Source organism: Passer domesticus, chromosome 13, assembly GCF_036417665.1.
Source record: "Passer domesticus isolate bPasDom1 chromosome 13, bPasDom1.hap1, whole genome shotgun sequence".
In the NCBI taxonomy this organism is placed as follows: domain Eukaryota; kingdom Metazoa; phylum Chordata; class Aves; order Passeriformes; family Passeridae; genus Passer; species Passer domesticus.
Genome location: NC_087486.1, coordinates 13,062,597 through 13,090,183, shown reverse-complemented (window position 1 = coordinate 13,090,183; position 27,587 = coordinate 13,062,597). Strand labels below are relative to the sequence as shown.

The following is a 27,587-nucleotide window of genomic DNA, read 5'->3' as shown; positions in this document are numbered from 1 at the left end:
TTTTTTTAAATCAGGAAACTCTCATGCAGTACTGACCTAAACAAGAGTCAAGTTTAGAATGAATGTACAAATTTACTCAATACACAAATCTGCCTATGTTGTTAACTTTTTAAAACAAACAAAATCCACAGCCTAGTGCAGGACAGAACCTGTTTCATGTTCCACACGAGCGTATTGCAAATTCACAAAATGGGTAGTTTTATTTCTTAGACTCTCCTACACAACAGCTGTGCAAGATTGAAACTTGCCCAGTAGAAACAGAAGTTGTTTTGTTATCATGGTTGTGAAGAATGAGTTGGAAATGTGGACACCTATGTCTCAAACAACTAAAAGGAGATAAATCCATAGTATTCAAATCATGATTTCATACCTCTTTATAGTTCACTGAGATTTGTCTCCTATTTGAGTACACAGGATTAGTTGTGCAGAGGCAGTATCTGATTTTGTCTCACTAAATCCTGTACTTAAAAAAGAGGAAAGAAGGAAAGATTCTGACCAAAAATTATGGAGAATATTACCTTAAATGTGTTAGTATTCCCTGATCTTTCAGATTTGGTTAAGGAGTGGACAAAATGTCAAGCAACATTTAAAGGAAGCTGAGAACTCCAGACAGGGCAGCTGGCAAGGACAAATCCAACATCAATGATAAAGACAGAAGTCAGAGGGCAAATATATGAAAATTATTTTGTACAAGTGAGGACAACAATACTGTCACATCTGTCAGTTCTTCAGAGCATCTGAGTAATAATTTCTCTTGGATCAGGACCCAAATGAGCCTTATAATATGAGACTCTAATTCCTCTTTGGGTGAAAACCCCCTTAAACACAATGATAGCCTAAAGATTACTGGAACAGGAATAAACAACATCCCTTGGTCACACAGAGGACCCACAGTGCAGACACAGTGATGACCAGAATGGCCTCAAAATGAAACAGGCAATGCAGGGCAGACACACACAAAGAGCTTCAGCAAAAGTGATTCCAAGCCATCAGAGCTGGAAGACCAAAGTATTTCCTCTCTGAGTTTGGGTATATAGAGGCAGGTGAAAAAGTTCTTTGCTGTGACAGAAGCCTTTAGCTCAGGACTAGCTGAAGCGTGCATTCCCCTTCTCTGCAGCAGACTGTAAGCACAAGAGAAGGGACAGATGTGTAATCTGCATCTGTACTCAAAAGACAAAAAAAGCAGGAGCCTGGAAAGCTTAAAGTCTTATTGTGGTGCAGCAAATGTGAAATCGATGGCAGCAGAGCCCAGGTGATGCAGGAGCCTGGCTGGGAGAGAGGCCCCATGAGCTGGGAAAGGGAAGTAATTCCTGATGGGGGACTTCTCCCTGGGAAAAGAGTCCAGAACCTGCTGGTCTTTGTAATATTGTGGGGTCTTCAGGAAGGGAGAGATGAGCATCAAGCTTTAAATACCTGTCATTTATACCTGACATTCAGTGCTTGGATTAAAAATTTGCCACTGACTGAAATGGGAATATATCAAAATAAGCACATAAATTACAATAATAAAAATGACTTTTATTTTCTGAACTCCTTAGCAAGATAAAAGCTCTATGTCTGATACATTTTTCTTTCTACATTTGTTTTTACATTTCCCATATCTGATGGCAAAGCACATACACACACTTTGCAACAAAACAATCCATATTCATATCTGAGAGTGCATTATGTAATTCTGTCTTCAGATAATATAACTGTAATATGAAGTGAAAAGTGCTGAATAAATTACTTATCCTGATAAGTGTTTCTCTGTAAATGAAAGTCTAAAGGCACCACAACAGTAGGGGTAGCATTCAGGCTGAAATAAGAATTGGAATTGTACAGAGTATTTTTACCATCCTGGTGGCACAAAATGGGACTGCTTAATGTACAACATATCCTTAATACTGTTTCCAAAAGAAAAAATCCTGATAATCTAAGATTCCTGTGTGAGTGTGTAGTATTGAGCCAGGATTTGTCATGGCCATAATGGATGGTAACATAGAATGATTCTGTCATGAAACTCTAACCTCAGAGTCATAACACTTCCCATGCAATAGCAGTGCAATTCATGAATTAGGGAAAAGCATTTGACATTCATTTGTTAAATAACCTGTTTCTGAAATGGAACAACGGGTCAAGATGAGTCAATAACTATTTACACATTTACCCAGCTGTGTGACAGCTGTAGCCACAGGTAGAGCACACACAAAGGCAGCAGAGAGTTGAAAAACAACCTGAGAATTGCCCCAGCCATCTCTGTTTGCTCTGCTCTGTGCCATCCTCCACCCTGTTCCTCCCCAATGCCAGGGACCTTGAGCAGTGTGGCAAAGTGTTATTATTTTAATGAGTAAAGCAGTGCATTGCCAAAATCACCCTCCCCAGAATGAGAGCCAGAGGGGCTTTGGAGAGGTTTGAATTTACTCTGACTGCTTCATGCTGCCCTCGGCTCAGCTTGTAATGAGCTTTCCCTCTGGAGAGGGCAAATCCCCAGGGCTTGGGGCAGAAAAGTGAATAGAGAAGGATGTTGCTTCATGTTCATGTTAGTACAGGGCTGTGTTTTGAGGAGAAGGATGTAAAATTAAAGAGAAATTGAGAGGTAAAAGGGGAAAATTAAAAAAGGAAAAAGAGAAGACAAACTGGAGATCTGTAAGAAACAATAGGAAAGGGAGACACAAGAGGAAAAAAAAAGCACCAAGGAATGAAATACTTGCAGTAGCAAGGAAGCAACAGGATAAGAAAGTTACTCCTCAGTTACTGTTTTACATGGTTCTATTTACCCAAAGCACAGAGGTGAAACATAAAATGATTAACAGCCAACAGAGTAAAGAATATTTATTGCCATCTATCAATGTGGAAAGTAAATTCAAGTTCATGTAGAAGGAAACATCAAACTTTCTAGCATTTAAAAAGTCAAGGTTAGATTATTTTAAATTAAATTTTAAATTCAGGTGAAATTTATAATTTGTTGAACAGCTGCTGACATTTTTGTTTTTCCCCAGACTCCCAGAGAGGCTAGAAGGCTTTATCTCAAAGAAGAGAGGGAGAACTGGAATCAAATTCTTCCTGAAAAGATGAATACATAAAAACATTCAACCTGTGATGTCCCTTGGTTCTGATCTCAATCTTCGCCTTTAAATCAGTACAACTCATTGTCACCGAGGAGAAGATATGGAATAGGAAGACAAATCACACAGGTATATATGGGGAAAAAGCGAACCTGGCAAAGAACATTTCTAGATGAACTAACAACCCTTCATGAATCAAAAACACCAGGATGCAGCCATACAGGTTATTTCTCTCACCACTTCCTTTGTATAGTTCTTTATATAAGCAGAAAGTTATTTTTAAATACTTGTAGTGTTTCTTCTTTGGTGGCGTTTTACACACATGCAGGATTAAACAAATCAGATATGGAGAAGGACAGGAAACTCACTGGTCAGTGGCCACAAAGAGGTCTGGTTATTTTAAATAACATTGTAATTTTAATTATAGTAAAGCTAAGAGTGGGATTCTGAACAGTTCATAATAAACAACTGTTACAGTGATCATTTCATCTTAATGTCAGGGTGATTTCATGCTAATGATTAAAATTTCTTTTTGCTTTAGAACCTGTATACTCTTAAAAGCAGCATCTGTATTGTTCTTAAAAAAATTTATCTTAAAACAGGCCTCTGACACAACGGGTGAAGCTCTGAAAAGTTATCTCAAGATCACAGCAGACAAAACTTACACGAGCATTAAGTGTTGGAATGCATGAAAAAAATCCATATTACAAATAATCAAAGACATGAGAAAAATAAATACCCATGGGCAATGGGGTGACATTTGTCACCCAGTGTCAGAGTTCCCATCCTTCCTTCTTGTGCACCAAGTCACAGCTGTAACTGCAGCAGAGGGTTTATTGTCAGGCTGGAATTTCCTTTCCTTTGCTTACCCAACAGAACAACTGATTGCCTCGGAAAAATCTTATTCAATAAAGATCCCTGGTCTTAGATTTTGCAATAATACCCACAAAATGCCAGTGGGTAAAACACCACTGATAATTTCATACTAAATACTGACTAAACATGAACTCTACACAAGTATTACACCTGAAGTCAGGTAATTTTTGTGTTTCTTCATTCTTCCACCAATCCTAAAGAGGAAGATCTGCTTAGGGCAAACTGTTTCAGGCACCAGCCCCATCTCAAACACTGGCAGTCCCTGTTAATCACTCTAAGTGCATCCCTGATTTGTTTACAAGGGAAACTGCCACTTGTCAAACAGCTCTCAGTGCTGTTGTTTACATGCTGCAGATGTAAATCATGATGTGACCATGCCAATGTGACAGCAGCAAAGTGTCCGAGCTCCTTTGAGAAGATGAGATGACAGGGAACAGAACAGACCTGCACAGTTGATAATTCCTGACACTGAACACAGGTTGTTGATTTTAGCCTTTTTTTTTTTGGTTTTACATAAAATCGCTTTGGTGACTTATAAATATTACCAAGGAGGAGAGGCCACCTCACTTCTCAGAGCTGTGGCTCACACAACAAAAGCTGTCAAGGAGAACCAAAGAGAGGAAGGGCCTTTGGAGATGACATTTTGTCCTACCTGGTAATTTCATCAGTCCACCATGCCCTTTGACGGGGAAAAGGTGCATTGCTACTGAAATAGGGAGTAGACAAGAGGAAAAGATATCTTTTATCTCCCTTCACCTAGTCTTCATTAAGGAAAAACTAATTTAATTTAAAAGCAAACATACTGAATTAGATTTTTCTCAAACTGGCGTGCCACCATCCCTTTAAAATTTTGCAAGAGCAAAGACTCCTACCTGGACCAAGTCCACTGCAAACAAGAAAAGGAGAGAGATGTGGAAGACAACATAAACCTGGTACAATAATTTTGTCAGAGCTACACAATAAATTGAAGAAACCTAGCAATTAACATTCATTTTCACTCTGTAAATTACCTTGTTACTGCTTAAACAGATTGTTAATACTTATTGTGACAGTGGTTTAATCCCAGCCTAGTGCTGCAGTTCAGAAAATGCTGTCAGAAATTCCCTTCTGTGGTGTGGGGGCACAGCTGGTTCTGAAACCCAGCCCAACCCCAGTTTGGGCTCCACCTTGGTCTTCACAGAAAATGCACAGCTGGGGGAAAGGAGGAGTGGGAGGTGATGACCTTTGAGTCCCCATTTTGAACCACATCTCATTTGCAGAGATCAAAGAAAGGATTTGAGATATTTTATGTTCCCCAGCTGTATTTTGAAGCATGTTGACTTTTTCTACTTTTTTAAAAGAATTTGCATACATGCTAAATTCAGCATACAAACAAGAATGTGAGGAATAAGCTTAATGGCTTTTCCTCAACTTCCCACAGTTTTCCATTTATAAAATGCAAACTAGTTTAACTTCTAGTGGAAGGTGTCCCTGCCCATGGCAGAGGCGTTGAAACTTTTAAGGTCTTTTCCAACCCAATCCATTCTACAATTTTAGTCCACCGTTCCAACTTAAATTAAACAAAAACAAGAAAAGTATATGATTTAAAATAACTTAAAAATTGCCACTCATGTCCACCCAGAAACTTGACACCCACATATAAATATAAAACTCAGCCATGAAACCACACTATGGATTCATTTTATTTCCTTCCGTCCTCTTAACATGAGGTCACCAACAGAAGGAGCTTTAACACAGATGCTTAAACTGCACCTAGATTGGATAGTAGATTATGAAAATTTCTACCCCAAACTAAATTCTCCACTGTTGAGAGGGTCAGAAAAGACAAAAAGGCTTGAAAAGTCACCTGAGGTACCAAAGCAAGTCTAAAGCAGAGTTAACTGGAGGTTTTTGTTCAGTGTTGTGCTAGCCCCCTTACCCCAGTAGCCACAGGTGTTTTCTGTGAGTGCTCAGGCACTCAGTGCTGATTTCATCAGCTCGTGTACACAGCACAGATATGGGTACCTACACTCTGTCACAGCTTGGGACCATTTTGTGTATGGATTCTGGGGTTGTATCCAGGGAATACAGAAGGAAATTGGACACATTTGGTTTGGTGTTCTCTGCTGCTTAAGCTGATCTCCAACAAGCAGATCACTGCCACAATATCAGAGCTGCTGCTGCAAATGTCACTGGCTGGGGAGTCAGACATTCACCACTGTCACTGCCTGTCCCAGGCCAGCCCAAAGTCAGACAGGAGGGCTGCTTCTCCCAGCTCCTGGTGCTGCTGAGGTCATGAGCTGAGTTGCTGGGCTAAGAGTTTGAATCAGAAATGGGTGTCAAATTTGTGTCACATAGTCTCACCAAGTCTCTCAGGGGGGAATGGTTGCCTGCAGAGCATTTCACTCCACAAGAAGTATGAGTAATGCAGCAGGGAGGAAAAACAAAGAACAGACGGCAACCTCTCACTCTCTGAACGGGGGCACTGTGTTGTCATTAATGACTAACACCAGAAAGTGTCTAGAAAAGCTGCAACAATAAGCATAAGGGAAACTGAAGCAATCATATCACACTTTCACAGCTATAAAATCTCTCTGACATGTTTGGCAAGGAAGTTTAGTGTGAAGGGACTAGTATATGCAGGATGTAGTAGCAGCAGATAAAGAATGAAAAAAGCCTCTGCATTTGTTGATTAATCACAAATGTGTCCTTGAGTTCCCTTCAAACTTTTGACCATGACAAAAAAATTTTAAAAAATTATCCAAGGAAAGAGAATGACACCATGTTCTGAGAGCAAAGCATCAACAAGGCACTACCAAATTTGACAAATCTATAGCAATGTACTGTGTATTGGCCTACATGGCTGAATGAAATTAGGGGCTGTCAAAGTCAGTAAAAGTCCAGCAGCAATTTGAGACAGATGGATCTTGTGGAGAAAACCTGAGCATCCTCAAAATGCTCCTCTTTATTCAGCAGTTAGGTTGTTGTAACTGGAAATAAAAATTTAAAAATGGAAGAAACTTTCATTTGAGGAAGCTGGAAGTCTTAACTAAAAGCCTGGAATCTCAAAAGCAGTATTTTTTGCTTGAAGCACATGAAAATTTTGGTACCTATGGATAAAACCTGGCTTTCTCCATGAGCATTGTGCCTCATTTGTATGTTGTGGCAAAAAATTTTCAGCTTTGGAGTTCTGATTCTCCTCCTAAAAGAAAGCCATTCTCCACATTAAACCATATTTTGTAAAGACTGTAAGTATCCCTTGTTTGCAGCTGGATAGATTTCCATGAAGAAAATAGATATTTTGGGTGGCTGATAACTGCATTGAAAGAAAAGCCAGGGCAGAAACTCAGTGTACATTAACAGGGTGCATCAGGCAGGGCAAAACCTTGTTCATGTTTGTTTTGTTCCCCACACAAGCAATTTGGACAAAATTATCAAGAAATTAAGTGGGTTTTTATTTTTTCTTTCTTTTCTGTACTGCAGTTCATTTAGAAAAACATTTTCTAAGGTATGCCCTAAAATTTCTCAGAGCTACCAGGGAGTAATTTCCTCAGCCTAATCTCCTCCACAAGACTGTAAAAACTGTAGGATAAAAGGGGAACTGTGGCGATTTACCTACTAATTAGTTGCTCTTATTAAGAGGAGCGAGATAATTGATTTTAGGATGCACTACCCCTTATTAAGACCTAATTTAACTGTATATCAAAGACTAATTAAATGGCATTACTCCATCTCACTGATGAGTTTTGATGCTTGGTGAATAGATTTGGGTGAAAAATGAACACTCAGTAATAGATTTCTAATTCACACAGATAACTATGAACTAAGAAGCCGAGCAAAGGGAATTTTGCATTATCTAAAACTAACACATTTTTGGTATTCCTTTACATGGATAGTCTGAAATGAAAAAAATAAAACATTTAAACACCTGCTGAGAACTACAGGGAAAGGGAAAGACAATGAAAAGGCTCTCTGTGTAAAGTGGTTATTTAAACATTTAGGTAATTTTCTTGCAGTGAGGAATTAAATTTGTGAAAAGACTATGTGCTTTCAAGTGTATTCATCTGTTTATTCTGCAGAGTTGTGTAGCTACGTAAAGGGATGATAAATAATACATACTATTTATTTGTACCATTTTTTAAAGACATTTAAAGAAAACAGACTTCGGAATTATTTGAATTTCTGATTATTATTTTTTCAAGCAAAAAATACCTTGCAGCAATATCAAATTTATTTAGTGCTGAAAAGGAATGAAGAGACAGAATTACATGCCTCCAATTCTTTGAAATAGTCTGCAAGTTAAAATAAATATGAAATAAGATTAAGTTGCTTTTATGTAAAGGAATGACAGGGACTGAGTTTACTAATAAATCCTTCAATATTCATTTAAATAAAATCATCTGTCCTAAAATAATTCCTTTAGCAATCCAGTGTCTGGTTTAATAAAAAACAACTTACAGTAAATTTGAGTGTGTAAAGGAAATAGAGGCAAAGCTTTAATCCCATCAATCTACCCTCTAAATAAAATGTTTTGTCCTCTAGACAGAATTGCTCTGACAATACAAACTCATCATTCTATTTAATCTCTTAGGTCATGGCCCCAGAGATTATGATGAGCTGTCTCTCAAAGCCACACTGTGCTGCAGTCCAAAATCTCATGGATAAATCACAGGATCCTCACCAACAAAACAATGACTTCACTACAGCTCTGGGGCGTATTTCCTTGTTTCTATTGGTTTCTTTCACTGGCAAGAACATAACTGCATATGGGAGCATCAGTCATGTGTCACTTCTCCATTCATTTTTGGCCAAGGTGTAACATACAGAAACAACAATCTATAGCTTTTAGACATTTACAGAAACCATACTGACTGAAGTTTATTCACTTGAAACTAAAATTTGAAGGTATAAAGTTATGCTATATTAGCTGAAGGATATTTACACATTAATTATTCTTCTACTAATTCAAATAGAAATAGCAATACTGCAAGGGAAAACAAATATTTATTTCAGCATTTGCACAAATCGTATTTATAAATAGATATGCAAGCAAACTATTTATGTAAACATTCCCTAAAGAACCCTGGGTATGACCAGCCTTGCAGCCAAGCTATACATAGAAGATTTTTGAGCAAATAATTACAACAGAGTTTACTCTTCAGTTTCTGGAAAGTAAGGATGATTTTAAATATTAAGACATTTATATCCAAATACATAGAAAAAACTTGCAGCTTTCTAAAAAAGAACTAAAATGCAATAACCTTAAATATTACTTTAAGAATATAATGCTTTTCCTTCTTATTTAAAACTTGATCTTTATAAGCATGTGAAAGTTGCTGGCTGGATTTAGAAATACACATCCCCTCACCCTTCTCTACATCTGCACCTTCATGATTGCAGATGCACATTGGATGCAAAAATACTCACACTGAAGTTGCTGTGCAACTAGCCATCATTTTATTCATGTTTTTGCCTAGCATTCAGTTTTACTATCACAGATATTTGCTAGATCAGCAAGTGAAGAATGGGTGTGTTCAGGAACTTGGGGTCTAAATGCAGATGTACAGCTACCCATCAAAAAAACCAGGCAAAGCAATGTTGCTCTAAGACCTTTTCCCAAAAATCCACCCTGAATTTAAAACAAGAACACAAAATATCCTACAGCCCTCTGGTAATTTTACTCAACTCTCTCCTTATTTTCTTTCTTTGTATTTTACTCTTTCAAGATTTCTGCTGGCACTTTCTGATTAACACCTTGAGAGATTTCAGTACCATCACAGGACTTTTATATTCTACTTCAGGTCTCTTCTCTTTATACTTTAAACAGAGACTAACATTAAGTGAATGCAACCCTTGATCATAAATTTCCCATTCTACTGACATGAAAAAGATACCTCACTATTGCGTAAGAAAACCACAGGAAGAAAAGTGAACAGTTTGGACTCCACTTTAATGTGAGAACGTTGTCTCTTAAGGGAGAATTGCTGTGATAATCACTGCAGGCTTTGCTACAGGAGTCACAGGGATTCTATTCCTCAACAAGATTTTTAAGATGCCCATTGGCTTAATGGCAAAAACTAATATCAGTGCTCAATATTCTGCTACAAGAACAGCCCCCTTTTCTGTTTTGCTAAAGACACTGGCACAAGGATGTATTTGGCATTAAAATACAGGATGTAATACTGGAGAGAAGAACAACTATTCCAATTAATTTCCCTGCACTGATGAAAGGTTAAAATAGGGGAAGTTAAAATATCAAGTTGGATTTTTTGTTGTTTACTCAGTGAGCAAGAAGAACACCAGGCAGCTAAATAAAAAAATCCAAAACTATTACTTCCTTACCCTCTCCAATTAACATTTATGAAAAAGAAAATCTGACAGTATTCAATAGCCAAATCTTAGCAATTATTAAAAAGCACAACTCAAGTAATCAAGCAATTCATATATTACTAAAGAAAGAACCAACAGTAGAACATGCTAAATGGCCAGACAAGTTCTATACAAACAACTATTGTAGAATGCCAGCAACAATGTATGGTAATGAGTTAGCTATAATTAGTACCACAAGCCTTAAAATAACTTCATCCTCCCAAGTTTGCTGTATCCTGGATATGATTAATTTTTTTTTTCTCAGCATAACTAAAATGGTAATTGAAAGCTGATTTAGGATCAAAGACAATCTCAAGTTTATAAATAGTTGTAGCTGGCTGTGAAGTATTCTCGTCAAAATTTCTTGAAAGTGCTACAATGGTAGTACACTTGCAGGAACTAAACTGAAATAAGATATTTTCTGAGAGACTTAGAGACAGGAAAAGAGCTCTGAGGAGGGAAAAAACCCACAAATACATTATCATAGAATCTACACCACTAAGCACTGTTAGATGAAGATGATTATAAAACAGTATATTTGATGTATCTGAAAGAAAACCAAAAGCAAAAAAATCAGACCACACCACAAAACAAAAACTCAGTCCCAACATGACTAGTGAGTAAATATCAATTACCACTGAGAAGCCCAAATTACTTGTGTAATTCTTTATTCTTTCCATCCAGTGTTTTCACAGGACACCAGCAATTACAGGAGCTTTGGTTTTTATTCATGATTGGCAAAATCCTAGTTTATAATCCCTCCAGATACCAACCTCAATATTTGCAGTTGTATTTAAATTATTTTCTGTATTTTACCACAGTTTCTGAAACAATGTACTTTAAGTTTCTAAAGCAGTTCCACAAATATGCACTTTTGGAAGTGTTCTTTTGTGCATTATATGAGGCAGCAAAGCAAAACAGAAGCAGTGGAAACTTTTAGAGACAAAAGAAACTTGCTGCCCAATATCCCTTCCTCAAATGACCTTCAAGGTTGTTTTTGGACCTAAACAACCCAAATAACTTTGGAATTGAAACTAAAGTATCAGTTCCAAACCACAATTGGTCACATTTAATGATACAAATATACAGAGAAAGAATTCCCAAGTAGGAAAAGTGTGAAGTAACAATTTTGCATAAACCATGAGCTCTCCTATTAACTGAATCTCAACAAAAAAACCCACAGAGAATGTGGCTTTGAATTGCTGAAATTTATGTTAAATTTTCATGAAATGTAATTACCATCTCACGAGAAACTGGATTAATACACCCCATTGATACACAGTGTGTAAAAATATCCCCTGTGAATTGCTACTGTATATTCTATTCCAGTTGTTTGGGGCACATCTGGATTGTATTCACTTCTTTTTAATACATTTGTTATTAAGAAAACTACTAGTAAAACGCTTTATTCCAAATTTTTGTCCTCTTGAACAATCTGACCAACTCATTCTAGTGATCTGAAGGAATAAATATAATTAATACAACTGAAGGGATTACCTCTGATACAAACATCAATTTCCCAAGTTGTTTTTCTCCCTTTCTTATCAGTACTGAATAATTAACACATGCGCAAAACCTGAGTTCGTAGCTGAAAAATGCACTTGAATATTTGAGACCTGCTTAGAGACTGATGATCCTTCAGCCAGGAAAGTGAGAGATCACGTCTAACAAGTGTGCACCTTGCTTACAGCATCACAAATGCCAGAGCCTTTGGGACCAGAGGCTGGCAGCCATGGGGACAGGGCAGCAGAACAATACACAATAACCAGGTGAAACATGCCAAGTGAAAGGATTAGGAATTTCCATTGCCAATTTGTTTAACTCTCATGTTTCTCTAAGTTGCTGACCACGTCTTCTTCCCACCAACTAGGTTAATTTTCTCTAATTTGACTACTACTTTCCCAGAATAATCAGTCTAAATTTCTCAGTCTTCTAGCACAGCAGTTTGCCTGGCTGTGCCATGTATGTGCTACAGATTTTTCATCTGGCAGTTCTGTGTAACCTGCATGTATGAGCAGCCCTGGAACCATCTTTAAATATCCAAACAGTGAAATCATGGAAATAGCACCCTTGAGTGTTGCTATGCTGACACTCAAAACTCAGAAATAGGTCTTTCAGTACATCTCTGACTTGCAAGTGCAAAGGGAAACTGCAGACAGACACAACCCCTCATGTCACCAGTTTACATGTGCCATAATCTTCTGCTGACAAGATCTTTCTGCTGTGAGAAAGAACCATATTGTAAAACAGGCCTCTAAACACCCAGAGAAATAAGTAATTAAGAAGCACTGGGGCAGCCACAGCAAGAGAGAAATCCCTCCTCAGCCATTCCTTACAACAGGAGACTGCAAACCAGTGAGGCAGGGAGAGCAACTGGGCACCTTGCTGCACCCAGACCTGAGCAAGGCAGTAACAGCAGTCAGTGCAAGCACTTGAAAAGACTCCTGGTTACATCCTAGGTCTTGAATTTGCACCAGGGAGCCAAAGCGCTGGGAATAACATATACATTTTTATTTTCCCAAATAATAGGACTTCCTTCCACTCTGCAAGCAGAGTGCTGCAAGTGTCAGGAGGAATCTCAAACCCCCACGACTGCAGCCTGTAACACAGCGGATATTGTTCATTCTGCAGGGCACAAACCTATCACCACAGCTCAGGAAGCAGATCAATAGATTATAAGGAACCTCACAGTCATCACAATGTCCTCTTTTCTCAAAAGAGAACCTCACTCAGTGATATAGGCATATCTGTATAGGCATGGTCTGTTTTTACTGCAGCAGTGGGAGTTGCAAGTGTATATAGACAAGTATATATACATACACATATATATTTTATATATACATACAGAAGTGGGTATTCAGATGCATTCTGTCACAGTCTTAAAGATTTGAACATATAAACCTTCCACTCAAGAATCTAAAAGGAACCATTGCACTGGAAATCCTTTTGAAACCCACACAATGAGTTCATATAAAAATCACACTGGAACTAGACTGAGACCTATTTCAGAAATAAAGTGCACAAGCTCATGACAATGAACACCAAATGTATTTTTAAGAGAGAGATAGACTGAATGCTTGAGCAGATGTGGCAAAAATTAAAAGCAGTTAAAGGCAATAATCAAGTTGACTTCTCAGAGAGGAAAAAATCAAGCAGTATATAGAAATAAGGTGATTGCAAAAGATTAAAAGATAGCACAGTGATATCAAACTGCAAAATTTGCACAACAGCATGGAAAGTGAAAGTGTGATTAAAAAATTAACCCAAAATAATCAGAACAAGGACAATTATGGATATTTAAGCAGCGAGACTGATGCTGACACAGAGGAATAGCACAGGCTATAGAATTCACAAGACCTTTGGATGAGGAAGAAACATTTTTCAAAAATTTAGCTTACAATACGCCTGCTGTCATTCACAAGCATTACCTTGAGGAGACTTTCAGCAGGGGATGAACTCTGAAAACACTTCACAGAGAGGTGTTTGGATTTCCACGTCGAGTCTGAAAAACAGAAAATCACTGGTTAAAGCCATCAGCTTATGACACAGAGGTAGTACTGGCAAAAGTGACAGAAAATATCCATATAAGAAATCTGCCCACTGAACAGAGAAAGTGTCAAGGAGAGAGGTGGATTAGTGGCTTTATCTCAGAAGTGACAGATTTCTGCATTTCAGAAGTGCCGTGCTGGAGTGGGTGATGGAAGGACTTACATGATCAAGGAGAACCTGTGGCTCACCAATAGCTGAGGGTTTTGATTTGATCTGAACTCTTTTGTAAAATCCCAAGATTAACCCCATACAGCCACTTTTCCCCTTTGAATTTCAGGGAGATGTATTTCAGGGAGATTGAACAACACTGGAAATATATCCCAATAATATAACCTGAGAACAGGTTAGGAAAAAGTCTGGTTTCAACCTTCCTTCTGCACCTCCCCACCCACTCAAGGAATAAAAAGCAATTTTGGGTGGCAATAAACTTTGTTGTGTATGCAGCTAGAAGGCAGCATATTCTTTTCATTTCTCATTTAAAGACAGATCATCAGGAAGTCATTACATTGGGAAGATTGGATCTCTGCACTGTTGTGGTGTAATTGAGCACCACTGTACACAAATATTGTAGATAATAAAACATAAAAAGGTTTGCAGTATTGGACTTGTCCTTTTTCCTAAACTATGGTGTTAGGTTTAATCCATCAGCAAAAATAAAGAAAGTTTTCTCCAAACTTAAACAGAATTTGGTGGGTTGGGATACATTTTCTTAATTATTATAAACAGTTTAAAAATTAGATAACCTAACCTATGATTCTGCCTATTTTAGCTGAACTCCACCTCTATCTGACAGAGGGTTGCAGCCAGGACAGGGGACTACTACCAGCACATAAAGAAGCAGTAGGAAGGGAGGAAAAGCAAGCAGCCTATTTTAATGGACAGGTCTCAATTCACAGGTCAGTAGTGCCTACGCTGCTTTTAAGTCAGCACCAATGCCCTGATGACATTTTTAAGCTGATTCTTGCAACATCAGGATCACCATGGATGACAGACTTGCTGCAGGCTAAATTCGAGAATATGCAGAGATCCTGTAACGGTTACAGATACTTCAATATATCATGTCTGTTTTGGCAGGGGATAATATTAGTGCTATTGAGATAAGGGTGCAGTGGTGCTGTTTGAAAATATCAGCATCCTGCCTGCTGGGCTGTGATAAACAGTCGTGTGTTTCACACATTGGGTGGAAGCAGCGACAGCCCCGTGCAGGCACTCCAGAGCAGCAGGGAGACACAAACAACTTGGTGGTGTGCTGGGAGCAGCAGCAATTCTGCATAAGTGAACTCGTACTGCACAACTCCTGCCTCACTTCAGCTTCTTCAGAGCTCAACTCAGCTGCTACAGGGTTCAGGTTCTGATCAGAAAGTAGGATCAAGGCTTGAAGAGAAGGGGCAGAGAGCAAAAATTCACACAGAAGAATGAGCCAAGTGAAGACCACACAGCTACAATTACTCTGTGACAGAGGAGAGCCAGACAGAATTGCTCCATAAAGGTGTGAATACCACATTTTCATCCTACCTACGGCAACAAAATGACACACCACCACTTTGAATACATAGCAACACATTTCCAATACATAGCAAAGAATTCTCTTCTCCCACAAAAGGCACTTTTGTTTCAGTGACTATTTGAAGAAAGAATACCTAGCAATTGCTTAAGAGTAAAAAAAAATTTGAGAGAAAAGAACTGCATTCAGAATATTTTTTTTATACACACAAGTAAACAGCTTCACAAAATTTCACTCATCTCTTTTTTCCCCCCTTCTCCTTACTACATTTGTTCAAACTATCCTTGTAGATTAAATACTACCTTCAAACTTTCCAAGCATCCTTCTCTACCTTTTGAAAGGACAGTTGCAAAATGGCTTTGTCAATCTGAGTGCATGGGCCAAATGCCAATGCAAAAGTAAGATCATAACAGAGTTCTGAGCCATTAGGATTTGTTTCAGACCTAGAAGGAAAAACTGTGACATTTCCAAAAATTAATTGAAGTTCTGGAAATCTTACTTCCCAGTAATTTGAGGGTAAAGAGTTTCAGCTCTGGCAAATTTAGAATTCTTTTTTAAGAAAGTTAAGTTACAAGAAGTTCTCATAGATTTGCAGTAATGATGAGTTGCTCCTGTAACTTCAGTTCAGCAGAACTGCTTAAGAATTATTGGAAGAAGACAGAACATTTCCTTCACAATACTCTCTCTACAAACAATAAAAGTAACTACCTGAAAGCAATTTCCTCTCCTAGACTATGTCTTAATATTAACATAATCATAAACACTTAAGACAGCATTCCCCTCACATTTCCATTATTAATCTCTTAAAGCTGAGTTATGAACAACATAAAACATTAATGCATCATGCCCTAATAATTGTTGTCTTATTAGAACATTTGCCCCATATGGCTTGTTAGATGGTTTGTGTTCATAAGGAAGATAAGTTCCCATTTACCAGAAGATATTAAAAAAATCCAGCATCCAAAACAAAAAACACACCCTGTCAATATTACTTCCATCAACAGCATTTTCATAAATTAATAAAAAATTAATGAAGCAGACAAAATGTAGTAATCTGGTTAAATATTAATTTAAGAGCACGTCTGCTGAACTTTGAGCAGTATTTACTGACAGCACCTGAGCCCCACCCTGGGCTGCTCAGAGCAGCTCTCTGTGCTCCACAGGAGCAGAGGGATCCCCTGACCCTGCTGAGGAGCAGCCACAGCCCAGCAGTGCTGCCCAGAAAGAGCTGAAGCCTGGCACCAGCAACCCAAATTTCTGCCCACCAGCCCCTGTGCTTGCTGCACACCTGAGGAGCTGGTCTGGCAAACAGCCCCTCAAATGGCAAGGCTGCCACAGAGACCAAGGATATGCAGCCAAGTGCTCATCAGCCTCTGGGATGGTTAAAAACACAACCCTAAAGGAGATGGGAGAGTTTTCAATCACACCTGAAACTTCTGTCTGTCCTCTGAACTTTTAAAACTTAAGCCTTCTATAGTGTAGATTATTTCATTAAAGCAGCAGTGTAAATTTACATGTTTTTAAGTTCAATTGTATGATACTAAGTACTTTGATAAACAAGCCACTAAATTCAGACTACAGGAATGAGGCTTGTTTTCCAATTTCTGCTTCCTGCCTAAACACCATAATTTCTTGCTCTTTAATTTTGAAGTTTGCAGTCAGCAGTGATCCTACAGGAGAGATTTATCTTTCAACGAACTTGGACCAGTCAGAAAACATTGCAGACGAGGGATTAAAAAAGATAATAGTCTGTCTGACTACAAATAAATTTCTCATCAAATCCATTCCTAACAAGGTTTCATTAACAGAATCTATGTAACCAATACCTATAGGTGCATTTCTCAAGAGAGGAATGGTGGGGCAGCTCAGCCAGAGAACCTGGACACACAGGTCTGTGCATTCTAATTCCATCTCAACTCACTCTAATTCCATCTCACCAACTGTCTTGGAGCTCAGGAGCCACTCATGAAGTGTTTGCTTCAATTCCTCCATCTGTATAATGGCAATGATATCTAATTCAGAGGGATGCTGTGAGGATTAATTAGTTAATGTTGGTAAGTGCTTTGAAGATGAAAAGAGCTACAGAAGAGATAATCAGTTTTACAGTCTCTAAAAGCTTTTACCACGTCTGCAGAATTATTTTGGAGTACCACAGGAATATCATCGGGGAGAATCTGTCATTTATCACATACATCCAGAAAAGGGGAGGGCGTGGGGGCTGGAGGGTTGGAAGGGAACAGGTATGAAAATATTTCAGTGTTAAATCACCTATCCTGTTCTGAAATCTGCAGGCAAACAGCACAAAGCTCAGACTTCCTCTGTACAGTCTACCTGTACATTGCTACCATTTTCTTAAGAAAACAAACACCAAATGGCTGTGTTGACTTAACTCTTCCTTTCTTCCTAATTTGAAATTCAGAAACTGCAGTGACTTTTAGGGTTCTTTTCTGTGTATTTGAATATCCTGGCTTTTTGTCAGTATACTGTAAAGGACTGCAAGATGTCATCCCATTCTCTGAGAAAATGTCTTTAAGGTAAATTATATAAATCTCGCTTTGGAAGATTTACTGTTGGTTGCCTAGTAAGTCTTCAATGTCTATAGCCCAGCTGCATTTCCTGTCTTATTTTCATTCCCAATAATTGAAATAGAGTTTGTAATGAAATAACCAGAGCTCTCAAACTTAGCAAAGTTAGACAGATACAGAAGCATACATGGCTGAAAATTTCAGAATTATGTAGAAAATTCAGTAATAACTCTATGTTATTCAGATACTTTCATATCTCACATAAGAATAATCATATTTTCTCTTTGATTTTTAGGTACAGCATTTTCCATGGATGATTTGAAGCACATTAAAAGAAAATCAACTGTTGATGCAACTGCTTCACAGCTTGTGTGTCTTCCTGGATGAATTGCTTCCAAGTATAACTATTTGTGATCAAAAATGTATTCTTGAATACACATTTTTCAAATGACCATCAGAAAAAAGAGAAAGAATTTGATTTGATCTGACAGATGCTGTCTACAGAGAGCACAACCAGTCGAGTACAGATAAGTGATGTGTTAGTGTGCAAAGGGGCAAGGTGTAGGACGGTGTTTATTGCAAGCTAAATGCAATGCTGACTGGCACTGGCTTCAGATAAAATTTCTACAATAATCAAATACAAAACTTCATTAAGCTCTATTTTCTCTTTAATTAACAATGTCTAGTGGCTCTTCTACTTATTCTCAGTAGTTAGGGTACCATTAACACACAATGAGACAATCCACATTCAATATTGTTGTGCAATGAAATATATTTTGCTGCTGGTTATAATAATTATGTTTTGCTCACAGCCTTTCCCCTACCTTATGTCAAATGTCAACATTGACAGAGCTGAAGGAAAAAAAAAGTAAATATTTCAGCTCACTCTTCTTAAGCCCTTTGAGCTTCACAAGGCAGTAATGATTATTTATAGATCCTCTCTGCTCCCAAAGATGCCACCACTCTCCCACCACAGTTAATTCTGCAAGGCTGCACTTCTGTTTTGTGAAAGGAGGTAGAACATCTTGACTTAGATGCATCCTTTTATAAGGGAAAAGATGAAACAGTGTGGAAAAGATTCTGGGGAACTGGACAAAGCTTTGCTATTGCAATTACCCCCATTCTTACAGTCTTTGCCAACTGCCATCACTCTGCCTTGAAATAAGTCTGCTCTGCTGACCCCACAGAACTTTTCAAAGGCAAATCTCAATGCCTGGTAAGCTGGACAGATCCACTTTGATCACAGCCAGATGGTACCTTCCAGGGTTTTTAATTCACATTTTCCTTCAGGTTAAATAGTCCTTTTCCCTTTCCCAGTATTTATTCTTAATGCATTTATAACAAGTAGTTATAAATTCAGATCCTTTCTCCTGCAGGCCCAATGATTAAAGGCCTTTTAGACTCATTTGCATGACAGGTTACCCATTATCCTAATTGTCATTGTACAGCATCTGACCCATCCTTCCCCCCACCCTCCCCCCTTCAATTTATTTAACATGAAAGAGCAGATTTTAAACACTACTCCAGTGCAAGGTCATTTTAACACTTCCCTGTGTGCCAGCTGCACATGGTGGGCAGGTTGCTGTGGTGGGGAGCAGCCCCCAGAGCAGCCCCAGTGCCCCAAGCCCTGTGTCCAGCTGCCCAGCTTCCAACTCACAGTGCAACCTCGTGATCCTCAAGTAAATACCCCAGAGTTCACATTGCTGGACTGAAATTTCATGTTTGTTGCTGCTGCCCTGATTCTGTACCCCAGAATGACAACAGCAGCAAATGTCCCATGCTGTGTTCTTTGCAGTGAGCACAGGAGGAGGTGCTGTGGGTACCAGCCCAGAGACTCCCCACATGCCAGAGGGGTCTGGGAGATGAAACATGTTGAGTTTCCTTTTAAAAGCAACCAAAGTTGTGTGTACTATATATGTCAAGACTCAGGGACATCCCCAGTATTATTTTTTCCTTTCACAAGAATAAATTCCTCAAAGCCTTCTCAGCATTCACAGTGCTGCACTGCCTCCTGTGCCTCCTGCTTACCAACACAAGATTTCCAATGAGTATCCAAAACCTGCTTCTGAATTCTGAGGGCTTGGTGGACCAACCACACCAACACGAATAATTTCATGTCTCTACAGAGTAACCACCGCTAAGAAAAAAAGCCCCAAACAAACAAACAAACATAAAAAATTAAACAACTGCTAATTGCTGGGAGAACGGCTGCAGGCCAGTACAGAGCCTTAAGGAGCACTGCTGTGAGCTCGCAGGACTCCTGCTCGTGCCTGAATTTCCCATGGAGTAATTGAACCTGACAGGAAACAATCTTGATACGATTAGAAATGCACAACTTACCAACACAGCCCTATCAGTCATTATGCCACGTACCCCAGCAATATTCCTGAGTCCTCCACACAGACACAGCTCTAAGTTATATAGTTAGTTTAACACATCTGAATTCAGAGTCAATAAAAGGGCAACTATCCTCTTAAAAGAGCCATCACCTCTGATCTCTCACTGTTGATAATCAAGGAGCAACACACTTTCGTTCTGGGGAATTAACAACAGGTCATCTTTCCCTTTACTGATATTTCCATTCTGGTTTCCTTTCTCTTTACTGATGTTTCCATTCTGTTCTGTCTGCTCCAACTATGCTGCTTGTGCAATCAGACTTCAGAAATGAAATATTTATCTCAGGTTGCCTACCTGATGAACATTATCAGAGCACACACTAATCTATTGCAGGTTCAGAAAAACTTTTCTGTTTTTGTGTTCATACTGGTCTTGATGACCTGTTTGCATGCATCTTCACTTAGCCTTTCTAGGGCCCAATAAAGTGTTACACAACTAGGAAGGATAATAAGACCATGCTGGTCTAGCTGAGATTTTCATACTGCAGAACTGGGGATGAGAGACTGTTAGGGATATTTCTGTTGCACCTTTTATCCTTCTTTCTATTTTATGTTCTACTTTAGCTCCAAAACAGGACGTTTTATAAAACAACTCATATTATATTTCCTGAGTTCAGAACAGAGAGGTTTAATTTAGCTGGATTTAGCTCTTTAGGAATTAACCAGCAATACCTGTGCCCAAGGCTATGTGGCTAAAATGGGGAGAAATGAAAGCAAAAGAGAGAGAATAGTACAGTTCATAAAGTATGGCAAAATATATTGGCATATTCTTCCCACAACAACTTTTGAAGAGAGATGGAATACATTTTTGGTTGTTTTCCTATTTTCCTCATCTGTTTAATAAAAGGGATTAAATTTTCAGAATTGTACTTATTGTTTTTCTTACTCTTTTTACAAGAGATGAATTACAAAACAAGTGAATTAGCTTTCCCTCCTCTTAACTTTGCATTATTTGGTCTTTTAAAATAGATTTTAAATTACATCTATTTCTTTCTTTACTGAATTCCAGACAATTAGATAAAGTGTCCCTCTATTAGTCTGACATACAGACATCACTTCTGAGTAAGCAGCTCAAGCACTGCTACAATGAACACAGCAGCTACACAAAAGTATAGAAGAGGACAGAAAACAACAACAAAAACCCAAATAACCAGGGCAGACACTCAGATAGCTATCATACTGAGGTGCAGAGTGCAGGGGTTAGGAACAGTGAACTAGTCTGCCTGCATTGTAACTAAGAATTGTCACTGCAGCAGTATAGACACACACTGTCATTACCTCAGTTTGGCATTATAACAATTAGTGAAGAAAGACCAAAAAAGATAAAGTAGAAGAAAATAAAGAGACACTTTAGTTAATTAAATTTGTTTGTTGTATGTATAAATACTACCTTACCTGATCAAAACCCAGAAATATCCTCCATCGTGCTTCAGTTCTACTAAGGAAATAACAACGCTCACAGCAGAGATTCATTAGCTGCAGCCAGCTCAGCTGTAGCTAATTCAAAGAATCACAAGCACAGCAGCACAAAATCAAGTGAACTTGGGCAGCTGAAAGTGGTTTAACTGTGCAAGAGCTCGGGTACCCCTTAGTGTCACCTGTGCTGTATGTTCCAACTGTGAGGTAGTAGCTAGAAGAACTGTTACAATATAGCCCCAAGAAGTTTAATTAGAAACCCCATGTATTTCCACAATCCAGGAATACTTATTTCATTTCAAAATAGATGTTATTTTATACCTAATATAAAATCACTTTAGTCCCTTTCAAGTCACAGGAGAAAATATTACAAGTGTTCTGATTTCTTGAATCACAACCTACTATGCCACAAGCTTTGTTTTTAAACCTTAAATAGTTTTCTTAAGGTAATTCAATTCTCCTGTTTGATAAAACATATTACCAGCCCCTAGAAACAGAATATGCAGAGTAACTGGGTAAAAATTACAGGAATATAGCTGAGTCTAAAGCTGAATTAACTTTGCACACTCTAACAGGGCTCTACAGCACAGGAAGGCAGTTTAGCTACATCAAGTTAAGCTGAGCTGGACTATCATCTCTTATTGGCAGGCTGCTGATTTGACGAAGTTATTGCCAACAGCCACAGACTCTGCCTGACCAGATTCTTCTGCCTCACTCAGCTCTTAGAGGCTCTCACACTACGGACATGGTCCCCTCCCAGAACACATTCTTCCTCCAGTCACTGCTCCTCCTATGACATAAAGATGCAATAGTGCAAGAACTATGTTATAATATTTTAAAGCATGTAAATGTCACCTACTGAAATACAAACTGTGGCAGTTCTTGGGGTGGCAATATAAACACCCAGCAGATATTTCAGAAGCCGACCTACTGGTTTGCAGAAATGAGCTCCTGCTCAGCTCAGCCCAACTGGTCATGCCTGCAACCTGGGACTGAAACCACAGCAGGTCAGGGGGGTGTGCAGCCTCCTCTGCCTCCTGCTCTGCCACAGAGGCACACCATGTGTCAACACACAGCCATGGCTGGACCACCATCAGTCCCTCCAGGACACAGCAGGGATTAGATCTGAGGCAAAGGGTTATTCCCAAAATGCTGCCCTCTGAAGAGGGGTTGTTTCTCTCAAATATTTCAATCACTAGAGCATTTACAAGAATTAAGTGGCCCTTGAGGTCCTACTCCCAGACATGATCTTCCTAATAAGAACAATAATGGTAAAATGATTATACTGAAAAGACAGCTCTGCTGAAGACAAGTTGGGGAATTTTACATGGCTGTTGAATCTTCACATTAGGCTGAAAATCAGAAAGAATGCAAATTCAGGAGCTGATCTTAGGGATGGATTGCTCAGAATGGGGTCCAAGTGCATCTTTCATTGAAGGGCTGGGCCTGGGCTGCCAGTTTTATTTGATTAACAAAGTTCAAATTGAGCTCCACTTCACACAAATATTCTTTTTATCTATTACATCACGTGCTATTCCTAGTGGTACAGAAGCCCCAAGGATCAGACTGTGTTCAAAAATCAGAGGCTGCTTTATATTAAGTCTTTGTATCAGGGCAACTTTTCACAAATGACTTTGATGCAATCAATCATGCCTAAAACTAAGCTAAAGTGCTTCAGAAAGCTGCCCACCATGGGCTGGTGGCTGAAGAGGCTGAAGAACCTCCCCAATAAGCCTTTGACTTCAGCAAAATAAATGTGTGCTATCCCAATGAGGTGATAGAGGTTTATTTGATTTCTAATGCTGTGTTGGTTCCTTAGTACTAATACCATAGACTGGAAATGAAAAAACATCTAGCAATATTGCCACTAAATAATTTATGCAGACCTTAATGTTGTCTATACAACATTACTTGAAACAGACTTGTTGCAGCGCCAGCAAGTATTGAAATATTCCCAAAAGGAACTGATCATATCAATCTGACCTTGCTCTTTATAACAAGTCAATGTATAGAGAGAAAGGAGAACAATCTAAACAGCATTTAGCACCTTCAGCATCTGTTTGAAAACAAAAAGACCAGCATTTTCCTAGAAAACTCATTCCCTGTTTATCTTAATTAAGGCAAAACAAGCAGCAGAACAACTTGTTGAATGGAATAACAATAAAATATAATTCTTTTTTTTCAGACAAAAGGGCACAAAATCAGTTTTCATTTGGCTCAGTGACTATCCTGTGTTTGAAAAGAATGTTACATATTCATGTCATTTATCATTTAAAGTCAGATAATCAGGAAGTCATTATGTGGCCTACACTGGGCAGCTATTCGATTAGAGCATAATTGAACACTCTGTAAGGCAGCCAAAGCTGACAGGTTGGGAATGCATAATATCCTTCCCATGGTATTTTGAAGCAGGGGATAACTGAAGGAAAATCATTGTCAATCAAAACCTGACAACCAAGTGAGAGAGGCTGGAGTCTCTGCTACTTTGAAAACAGAAACCCAGCTTTATTTCTAAAGCTCTTGAGGCATGTTACACTTTGTGTTTTTATCAGATTATAAGGCATCATTTTAAGAGATCGTAACTGAAACCAGAAAATTTAATTTGACCCTCTTGTCTTTGTCATTTATCTGCAGAGAAACAGTGATCAAACATGAAAATGAGAGTGAAGGTTGGACTCACTTGCCTAATGTTTTAAACCTGGCTTTGAAATGTTCTGATTGCTGAGAACAACTATTAACAAGGACACTCACACAAACCCCACATGGCTTGCAAAAACATTGGCCTTCTAGTTGCTGAGTATTTAAACTACTGTTCAATATAATACTGTAAGAGGCTTGAGATTAAAAGTTATTTTTACTTAGAGCCTTGAAACTCTATGTTATGTTAGTAGCATAACAACTTTTCTAATTAAAAGCCTGTTTGTTTCCCTAGCATTATCAGTGTGTATTTTAGTAGCAGCTTACAAGTCCTTTGGCAAGCACCTGTGCATTTTTCTGGGTTTCTCAAATGTATGCAAACACATAGATCAGGAATGGGCACATTATTATTCTATCAAAGATCAGAGATAAACCTTACAGCTGTAGTTTTTACTTGTAGAAATACTTTTATCACTAGCAAGCAGAATAATAGGGCTAGCAGGTGATGTCCAATACCACTGAAATGCATCAACACCATGTTCCATCTACTCATGGGAGACTAAAAACTCTTTTCAGAGCCCAGCATCTTTGAGCAGCTGTAGTTGATATCATGGAAAGCAGATGTCTTAAGCTTTTTAGAGTGTCCTTGAAGGCTGTGCTTCTCATCCTCACCGTCTGCACAGCATCACGTGCCAGAATATGCCAGAAGGTGGTCCTCAGCTGATTATATATATATATTTAAGAAATTAATATATATATACACACATACACACACCTGTGGTGTATTTCTACCTATGCCTGATTAAACAAAATGGAGGAAAATAACAAGTGACCACTGAAAGATGACTCTCACTTCCACCAGGTTGCCACAATGGATTTCCTTCTTCTTTCTTTCCTGAAAGCTCTGTCTATATGCCCTGCAGATAAAAGGCTGAACAAACTACATGAGTGGGAAACACAAGCAGAAATCTCCTCATGTTATCCTGACAACACAATAACCTCTGATGGCCTCCATCCTAAATCGTCCAGCCCACACCACTAACAAAGCCTGGGAATATAATGGAGCCTTTCAGCAGGAGCTGTAAATCATTTGAGGTAATTCCAAGCCCAAGGGAAGTTGTATCCCAGGCCAGGATAAATCCAAGCACTGGATGGCTTCCTCTAAAGCAAAGGCGACATCTTGAGCTCTTTTTGGCTACAGTGTCAGGAGCAGGAGGGCAGGGAAGTCCTGCTGCTGTCTGCACTCCATTCAGTCCCCATCACTCCATAGCCCTGGGCTTGCCAGTGAAATTCCCATGCATAAGGAATTCCCTCAGTTCACTCCACGGAATTTCTCTATTCAGCATCTCACTGGCACAGCAACCAGAGGGGCTGGCATCCTGGGAGAGCCCCTTGGCCCAGTGAGGAAAAGTTCCAGTGAGAAATGGAAAGAAAAAAGTGAGGAAAAAATTACTAGGAATGACAAAATTCTGATCTGTACTCTAATCATCTAACATTAAAATATTAACAAATACTAAATATATGTTGTTCATGAGATTTCACCAGAGTTATTTACACAAGATCAGCACCCAATTTACAGAAGAAAGAGATACTGCAATTAGTCTTCAATAAAATTATAATTAATAATTACTTTAGTAGGTGTATTTATGCCAATTAATTTGTAAACTTGCAGATTTTCTAATCTAATACCAAGGTCTTAAAATCACTACAAGCTTCCTGAGCATTTAACTTGATTTGACTTTTCTCACACTTTTTTTTCTCCTTGCTGTCTGGCTTTTTGCCTTCTAATGCTAACAAGCACAAACAGGAGTAAATCCAGTGGAGCAGCACTAAATTGCATTATTCTTCCAGAGGTCATCTCTATCCTCTTTTTAAGGAACAGCCATGGGTTTGTGCTCTGCTGCATTATCCCAGCTTTGTTACCTGATACTGCAAATCTCCAGAGCTGCTGGGGATTATAACCAATGAGGAAAGAGTAGAGAAAATTAAATGAAGAAAACAAGACTTACTTGTCAGACATTTCAGCCTTTCACACATTTTGGCTTTTATAACCAAGTAAAAAATAGTAAATCATGGGAATTTTGATTTTTAATTTTTTTTCTAATGGGGAACAGGACTGCACTATAAATAGGTGGAAATATCTTCATCATTCAAAATAAAAATTTGCATGTGGACAACTCTTTTGCCCTCTGACAAAGTATTACTCAACTGAAAGTATTTACTGGCTTCTAAAAAAATCAGTCCTTGGTTTCTCAAAAGCTAAAACAAGACAGGTATAGGATGGTCCTATGATGATGGTGATTAAAATAGTGTGAACAGGATGAAAAGTAGTAATGCATTTGTTAAAGTTATTTCTCCAGAAGTTCTCCTCTTTCTATTTAATAGATTCCACAATTTCCCTTCATGAGGTTGTATTATCCATCTGGATTCCTGAGATCAGTCCAGAGCAATTCTGTCCCTTGGTTTAGATGAAACCAAAGTATTTGTAAGGGATGAATGTCTCTTTTTTTGTTGACACCAACTCTCTACCTCATGTTATCTTGGCATATTTCTCTGTATTTTATCAGAAAACTTATTACTGAACACCTACTCAAAATGAGACCCTGGGGCCTGGGGAAAATAGAAGGTTCCAAGTTCTTAAGGGGCTACAAATATTTTCAATGCCTCTGCCTCTGGAATGGGCTGACTCAACCCCAAATACACACCCGAGTGCAATGAAATCTTTGGGTAGCTTTTCAGTTAGTGGTGCCACTTTCAACCCAAATTCATTTCCATCTGAAATTTAATCACAGATTTGTCAAAAATCATGAAGAGCCAGTGAGCTAAACACCATTTCTTTTGATTCTTTCCCTCAAGCTCTCCAAACAGGACAATATTTCTAAAATAAATTTATTTCAGCTGCTTTACAGCACAAGTTTTAGAACTGAACTGGACATTATTACCAATTCCAGAGGGTTGCCACTGACTTTCTTTGCTTTTGTACAGCAGAAACTTGTGTATTGCAATTGTATTTATTGCTGTCTCAGCTTATACATAGAATGTGCACGCAAGATTTACAAGGAGAAAAATTAATTTGTCCACAGTGTGTGTCAGGTGCAAATAATTTAGTAGTAAAAGTACTACTAGAATGGAGATATCAGGATGCTGATAAATATATCTGGATGCACTTGAAAAGTCTTAAACAGGTTCCATGGTATTCTGGCAAAAAATTAACCCTTCCACTGGTCACATTGTATTTGAAATAACAGATCTACATTTCCCATCAAATTTGCACACCACTAAAAAAAGT

General features: G+C 38.5%; 1 protein-coding gene across 18 annotated transcripts in view; it reads right to left on the bottom strand.

Annotated features, from left to right (window-relative positions):
* Positions 1-27,587, bottom strand: part of TENM2 (teneurin transmembrane protein 2) — a 1,348,016-nt gene that overhangs the window by 717,132 nt on the left and 603,297 nt on the right. For 17 of the 18 annotated variants that reach the window (XM_064387797.1, XM_064387800.1, XM_064387808.1 and 14 more), the window contains one exon: positions 13,700-13,773. The gene's annotated coding sequence lies outside the window, so the exon portion shown is untranslated. Of the gene's footprint in view, positions 1-13,699; positions 13,774-21,640; positions 21,716-27,587 lie in introns of those variants that run through there. The other variant, XM_064387799.1, reaches the window with a different exon arrangement.